Genomic DNA, 8,346 nt, shown 5'->3' with positions numbered 1-8,346 from the left:
AGGCATATAATCGTTGTGCTGTTGTGTCTTGCCCAAGGTACTGACTGCAGTGTCATCTTAACAGATATCGGCTTCAGTGTAAGGACTCTCTTAAATGGCATTTTGGAGCTGGGATGTGGCCCAGAACTTGCTTCAGCTGATATATCTGTCATCTTCCTGTGATTTAGGGCTCAGCTAGTGCTGAAGATTAAGCTAATGCTGTAACGCAAGTCTTCAGTTCTTGTGTTGATGGCACGGCATGAACGATGCCTGTGTTCTGTTTTTTCATAGATTATTATCATGCATCCCTTGCAATGGAATTAGAGCCCCTCAGAGATGTGGGGTATCTTATTTCCATTAGAGTAAGTAGCTTTAATTTTTTATTGGGCTGATATGCATGTATGTGAGGGTCTCATGGACAGAAGCCTCCATTTAATGGATGAGTTTTTGTGTTTTGTAGATGGTAGACGTTAGTCTTTCAGGTCTGTTTTATGTGAATTCAGTCTCATCCTCACAGACATCTTCAGCTGCTTTATAATTGCACAACTGTTACTGAAGGCAAGATAATAAGGTAGAACTAGGTTTGAGAATGGCATCCTTTTTGTATGTAGATGCCTAGGCCTCACAAAAATGCATTTTCTGGAACTTTATTCTTGCTCTGTAATATTTCACTGAAACCTTATCATTCTGCCCGTAAGAATGTCACTCATCCTTTATTGAGCAGGTACATTGTTATAACATGTGGAGCTGGTCGGGCTACTTAATTTTAAACTTCTCCAAGTGCTACTTAATTTTGAACTTCTGCAAGTGCTGCAGTACTGCAGCAGCCTTGCCAAGACAGCCCAGGACTTACAGCTTCGCTGTGATAGCCAACATGCTGATAGTATAAAACACCCGAAGGAAACACTTTGAATAATAATAGGCTCAACAGGATCACATTTACCATTGCTTAATATCTTGCATGAATTGTTAAGCAACCCATACACAACCCGTCACCAGTGATAGAGACCTTTCACATTGTTTGCTCTCTCATATGCTTCTGTGTTAAACTCTTGTCATGATTTATACAATGATATAAGTAGGTTTTTAAAGTCTTTTGCAGCTTTCTAAGTTCAATATTATGTTTTGTTAACTGTTTAAATATTATTTTAACTTGACAGCTTCCTATGGAAGCTCTTCTGCTTCACAGGGTGGTGGTTATCCTGTGTTGTAATTTTTACAGTCCTTTTGTCTATTCAGTTGGTAATTGTTCTTCACTTTGTGTTTTTATCTTTTTAAAAGTACTTCGTTCTTGAGCTGTAAAATCAATTTTTGTGGTCCTAGTGCTGCAGCATCCTATACAAACAGTTGCAGATGGCTAGAGACCACTTATATCTAGTTCTCCATCAGTAAAGCAGGGATAAAATAGTAACTTCTGTGAAGTGTGCTAACATAAAATGGTAGGATGTACTACATCACTTTGGTTGAAGAAATTTATCAAATTTTCATGTTTAAAATATTACACATTTATCTACGTAGATATATGTTTAGGATATTTTTATCATACATTTGATTTGTGAGCTTTAAGAAGCATATGTAGTAGTAATAATACACAGAAGAGGTTGGGGTTTTTATCTTTTCTTTCCCTTCCCCCTTTCTGCTTACTATAGTTGTCTTGTAGGCTTGGCAAAAATCAGTTTCCACATCAGCATAAGAGAAATAAAGATGTGTTGTTTTTGAATTATGATACAACATTAAACTTTTTTGGCTGATTTTTTTAATGTCTTCTGATGTGCAGCTTGTACACCAGTTCTAGTTGGTTTGGATTTGTTTCTTCAGCATTTTAGATAAAAACCTGTTTATGAGTGAGAAGAGTGAGAGAAGTAGTTTTACTAGGAATGACTTAGAAAAATTAGAAAATTGGTTTAAAACCTCATTCTGGCAGCCAGTTTTTCGAATGCAGGTTGTTCTTTCCAGCTTCCAAATGAGTACTTTGGCTCCCTGAAAGATATACAAGAACATTTGCCTAAATTTCAGGGAATTGCTGCGTTAAACTGTACATTAATATGTTGCTTGTACGCCTGCAAGTGGTTTTAAAGTAGAAAACCTTTCACAGCACGCAAGGCAAACCAGGGCAGCGTCACAAAAAGAGTACTGGAGTGTGAACACTTGCAGAGCCAGTTTGCCTTGCTCGTTTTTCCCCGTGTTCTTCTGGGCATTACAGTTCGCTGTTTTTCTGTTGATGAGCGCAGGTCTTCACGTCCAAAATTTTAAGTGCGTAGAGATCTTAGAAATTCATGTTGATTTGAGTTGTGACAGTTGCAGTTCGTGCTTTTTGTATCGTTTAATTGCTGTTTGAAATAAAGGGGAAGGGATTGCCTGTGATGATGTGCAGTGACTGCAGAATTTGGTTGTATGCCCCATCTAGATATCTTTACCTCTCCTAATAGAGTTAAATATGCCAGGAAAAAAATAAGTTAATCACTTGTCTCTCTGTATAAAATTTGTAAAACGTCAAGCTTCAGCAGTGGAATGAAGTTCTCTCTGAATGTGGCAATCTTGAAACACTTGTACATACTAGCTGCAGGCAGAAGTAGCGTTAGTGAGGTTTCGTCGCTGCGCTCTGGGGTGTATTTTACTAAGATCTGATGCCATCCTACAGTCCTGAGCTGCTCTTGGTAAAGAAATATTGGGGTGACCCTTCCCGAGCATGTTACTTGCTCATTGATTTTTTTTTTTTTTTAATTTAATAAACTGACAGCCTCGCTTCCACACTCATAGCATGTCCTGCTTCCCCATCAAGATCTACGGCTGGCTGTTGCTAACGGTTTGCAGGGAAACTAGCTTGCCGTTGTCCCCGGTTCCCAGTTTTCCTCCAAGTAACTGCAGCAATATACACTGCTTTGTACTTTTCCTGCTACCAAAAGCAGTCTGGCTGTGGTGAGGGATTATCAGTTTTGCTGTTGTGGGCTGGACCCTGGTTAAGGGCGAGAGAGCCAGACCTCGGCAAAACCGTTAGCGGCGGCCGTGCGATCTGCAGCCTTGGACACGACTGCACTGATTCACGTTTGTAGGTTATTCTGGTGACAGTGAAGTCTAGAAACTATGAACTAAACTAAGTTTCTAAGAGGGCTTAAGGCTTGTACAATTTGTGCATGCTAGCCAAGAAGAGCTTTCCCGTCTAGCAGCAAGTGAACGTGCCTGGTGCAGAAGTAGGATGCTGCAGGGAACTCTTTTCATGTAGCAGTTTGAGTGTTTGAAGAAGTCAGTCATAGAATCATAGAATTATTGTACTTGTCTGTCATGGCACAAAGAGAATATAATTCTCCCAGGAGACATGTTCTCTGGTTTTCTGTATGGTGCTGCTGTAATATGCTTAGAAAATGAATTATGTCCATCCGAGCCATAGCTGGTTTTGGTTTGGTTTTTTCCTTTTTTTTTTTTTTCCTTCTTTTGAAAGACCTGTTCCCATGCTCAAGTGCTTTTTGTATTTACAGAACCTGCATTTGATTTCTTGTAGGCTTTGCTCTTTCTGGCTGAATTTATGTTCAGTGTGGGTATGAAGAAGTAAGTGTCTTTAAGCTTGGGTCTGTTCATGTATGAGTTTTGGCAAACCGGTGAACCGTTCCAAGCGGTTGTGATCATCCAGGCGGCAAGGCTGTACTGGTGCCCACTGGTGTGCACCGTGGCTGGGAAGACCGACTCAGAAGAGGCAGAATTTCCCATTGTGGCATTTTGTGCCAGGCTGGCACTGTTTGATAGCGCTTCAAAAAGAATTGAGGGTTTGGCCCCCAGGGCTGTTGAGCTGAGCTAAGGTTACCACTATCAGCTAGCAGTAACTGCAGTAGAAGTAATCCTTGGCCAGCCCCCAGAAAGAAACAAAGAGCTCTATCCTGAGTGTATATGGAAAAGATAGCTTTTCTGTAGGGAGCTATTTCTCTCTTCTTTTCCCGTATTGTTCCTTTTTTTCCATAGCTGACATTTGACAGCTCTACCGGTGTGATGAGGGAGTGGCGGATCCCTTCATCTTGGATTCTTTGTGGGTTTTTTGCCATCCTGGCACAAACACTGTGCGTTTCTTCTTCCTTTCCAGTTAGTCCTGGACCTCTAATTTGGATGGGCAAGCCACAGCCTTGTCTTGCCGTTGACCAGTAATATTTTCAGAGGTTAAGAAAAGCCCTTGCTTTCTGTTAGAATTACTGGTGGTCTCTCTGCACGCCACCAGTAGCCTGTTTTTAGAGCGATATCATTGCTCTGTTGAGTGGTAATTGTCTAGGTTAAACAGCTGCGAATGCTGTTAGAAATATAAAAGTGTATAGGTACCTCGTGCAGGGTACTCTTTATTCAAATAACTTTTGCTCTGGAATGTGTGATCCCTCCCTGCCTGTAAATGCCAGGTTTAATTAAGCGAATCTCAATGATGAGATGCAGACTTCTCTTTTTTTTTTTTTTTTCCCCTTGTAAACTTTCCCTTTTTTTTTCTTTTCCCTATTCTCCTTTGATCTTTAGAAAACCTCAGCTCATGAAAATAAAGGCTGAAAAGTGTCTTCTAGTTAGTGAAATATGAGTAAGCAGAAACACCTTGAGTCACGGATTTGCATGCGATGTGCAGGCTGTCTTGTCTGTCTTCGGTTGACTCAGGTTTTCGAGTAGGTAGAGCAGGGGTAAGCGATTCCCGTGCTGAGGGCTGACTTGAGTACGTGTTGTCATTATGCGGCGTTGCACAATGGTTCCTTGAAGGAAAACCCTGGCTGTGGGCTGTATAAAATGAAGCGTGGCCTGAATTCAGCTGGTAGGCGGTAACTCCCCAGCCCCGCGGCAGAGGGTGGGAACGGATCCCTCTCGATGTCATTCCTCCTCCGTCGCGCTCCGCGGACCTGCGAGGGCTGCCTCGCGGAGCAAGGTGGGAAGGGGCATCCGTGGCTGTCAGCTCAGCCGTGGGGCTCGTTTCTGCGCGCTGCCGTCATCAGCTGGCAATAATGACGGCGTGGCTTTGCCCAGTGGGTTTTCCTGCCAAACTTAGGGGAAATGGGAAATAAAGGCAGTTGGGAGGTCGCTACAGAGACCCGCCTGGTTCTGTCGCCGGCGGTGTCGGAGCCGTTTCAGAGGTGATAAAGCAGAGAAGAGGTTTCCTAGTTCGCCGCTGGTAAAATACACCACACGGTTCGATAGCGCCAGATTTATTTTATGAAGCAGAAATGACGATTCAGAGGGGAGTTGATTGCTATGCATGGTTTAAAGGGAGAAAGTGGACATGTGTCACAAGACTCGCAGGTGGCTGCAGGATACAGTGACGTCGCGTATCATTAATTTGCTTAAATTTTCTATGCACTAATGGACTTTTACCAGGACTCTTGCACATCTTGTCTCTAGTCTGTGCCACTTCTGATTTTTTTTTTTTTCCCCATCAACATCTTTTTCAGTCACAAAGCCTAGCTGATAATTAAGAAATTATTCCCCCCCCCCGCCCCCGAGTCAAAAAGTCAAAAATTGAAAATTTGGGAGAAATTTTTTTTTTTTTTTGCTATTTATACAGACTTTGTGACTCAGACCTGCCAGTTTGGAAGGCTGCCAGAATCTTAGAAGTGTAGTCTGCTTCACTTATCTCTATCAATGATTGTATGAAAGTTGTACTTTATTGTGCCTGCACCAAGGCGTGAGGATGACTTAGCTGTAAGCATTGTGTGGTGAAGAAGTACTAGCTGAAATACGCTTGTTTGTGCCGGCTCTCTGGGGGATGAGAAGGTGATGTTTACCACTGGTTGCTTCTTAGAAGACTGGGATCTGGTTTTATTTCCAAAATTACATTTTCGCAGACTGGTTGCTCGTTTTCAGTGCACATCTGCTAAGTGCCTTAAGGAGTAAATAGCTGAATTGCTTTAGGCTGTAATGTACTTTGGCAATGGGTTTGAAGAATATTTTTCTTTAGGAAGCCTTAGTAACCCTTTCAAACATCCCATGAATAGGATATTTGTCTTCTGTAACTTGGTTCACGGTAAGCACATCTCATTACTGTTTTGGAGAGACTGTTCCTTCTTCTGAACAAAAGAAGATCCTTTCTGCATTTTTTAATTTCTTCTGTTTGACTGTGCTTTTTTTTTACTTCTTTTTTCCCCCAACTCTCTTCTTCACTTGGCAATTAAATGGAAGTTATTTTTTTCTGTGCTGTGTTTTCCCTTCTATTTGTGTGCCTCGGCAAAAATCGTAAGGAAATTCAGGCGTTGGAAAAAGACAAATGGGAAAGAATTTAGCTGGGTATGTCATATATGTCATCCCGTCTGATTTTGCAAAGGACTGAGCTTCTCCTATACTGTCGTTAGAGTGGGAGTATTATGTGTTGCCTCTGTCACATGTAGTGTTAAAGGGAAGATAGCAAGAAAAGACCTGTTTATAAACTTCATGGTTGTAGCCTTGCTCTGGTTGAAGGAGGCAAATTGGTGCTTGTGGGTCTTAATCTTGAAAAAAGATGCTGGCAATTTATTGGCTCCATTAGTGGGTCAGCCTTGCTCAGCAGTCCGTTTGGTTAATGTGTGTCCCTTTGTAAATCTTAATGAAAAATTTATATTTGACGGGCTTAGCTATTTTTTATTTCTGTTTTTTAGGTGTTTTTTCCACTGCATCATTTGAAGGGTGTATCCTGCTTGTTTATGCTTGTAAATTAGGGAGATCTGTGCTTGTTTGGAGTATGTTAGGTTAGTCTAGTTTCCTTTCCCCTCTCCATAAAGGAAAATTAAATAAAAATAACTGTTAATTTTTGCAGGTATGCAATTTGGTATCGACCAAACACTTTTACCCAAGACCCCTTAAAGCTGGAAGGAGATGTTTCAGCAAGTTCAGATTGTTACTTGCCTTTTTAGTGGTGGGAAGGCTTTGAGAGCTGCGTGTTGCATTAGAGCATCTGCACATGTTTTTAATAACTGTAGGTGGAACAGATTATCCTGCTGGCTCTTACTGCCCATTATCAAGGTTACTCTTGTTCTTGCTTTTGCACAAGTCGTCTTTTGGCAGGCAGAACATTTGCGACTGCATTTGCCAAGTCTGCGAGAAAGTAATTCTTCGTCTGCCACTGCTGGGTTTTTTTGCACAACTTTTCTGAGTTGAAATGAAGAGATAAGCATTTTCAGTCTCTGAAGGTAGTCTCATACTGTTCCAGAAAACTCCTTTATGGATCTGATTAAATAAGTCTCATGGATCCAAATGCTTCAAGTTGGAAGGCAAAACATCCAAAACGATTTGTTTTGCTTTTTGTGGAGAAGACAGCCTGAGATTTGCTGGTTCTGGGAATTTTTCTGCAGCGGTGAAATAATTTCAAATTGATGAGCTGCTGAACTAACATGTTAGAGATGGGGCAGGAAGTGAGCTGTGGCTAGGTAGCACCATCTGAATAAAAACTTGTCAGAAAGCTGCTTTCAGCTAATCCCTGGGAGGAAGTGAGCTATAATCAGTACTAAGTGAGCTAATCACAGGAAATCTATTGCTCAACAGGAGCCTTTAAAAAAAAAAAAAAAAAAAAAAAAGGGGGGGGTGAGGGGGAAAAAAGGGAAAAAAAAAAAAAAAAAACCCCATGCAAACATTTCATTCTGCTTTTGTACTCCAAAATCTGTTTGGTCCGACAAAATGGAATATCTGATGAAATGAGCATCCCGCTGATCTCCACTTGAAAACTGCACAACGTGTGTATCTGTTTGCCCTCTTTTCCAGAATAGCGAAGGACCAAGTCTCATCTCCACAAGGTGATGGTGTGGGGAGGCTGAGGATAAGCTAGCTGCCGAAACCACTGGAGGCTGGGGGCCAACGTAGTGGGAGCAAGTCTCCAGACATGTTCAAGAAGGATTTTTATAATATAAACCAAGAGTGGGACATGACTATCTTAAATCTGTCTCGTTTCACCAGTCTTTTCTTGGAGCATCACATGCTAACTCTTTCATTGTATTGTTTTTAATTACTCTGCGTCTTTTTTCACTTGACTGCCTTGGAGATTTGTTTGCGAGACATCTATTTTACTATTTCCCTCTGCTCTGGACCTGGCTGTCCCGGATGCCGCTCTTTGTGCGTGACAGACGTCGCCAGGAGCACCCTATAAGGCTCTACAGGAAGACAGCAAATGACAGCCACCGCCGAGCAGACTGCTGTAAGGACAACTTTCTTTTCTCAACCCTTGTGCCCTCTGCGAGAGCAGGGACAGGGAAACGTGCTTACCATCAGGGCTTTTTCCACTTTTGATCTTTTTTCTGCTTCCATTCCTTCCGTTGGACAGCAAACAGTTTTGCTGTGTTGCTTTCAAGCACTGTGCCTGCTGCCTGTGACCGTGGCCCAAACGTCCTGCAGCTCTCCTTGCAGCAGTTCAGGTGGCATCCCAATACGGTCCTGCAGCTGTAGTGGCACATC

This window comes from Phaethon lepturus, unplaced genomic scaffold (assembly GCF_000687285.1).
Source record: "Phaethon lepturus isolate BGI_N335 unplaced genomic scaffold, ASM68728v1 scaffold13142, whole genome shotgun sequence".
NCBI classification, from domain to species: Eukaryota; Metazoa; Chordata; class Aves; order Phaethontiformes; family Phaethontidae; genus Phaethon; species Phaethon lepturus.
Note: the sequence above shows the minus strand (reverse complement) of the source record.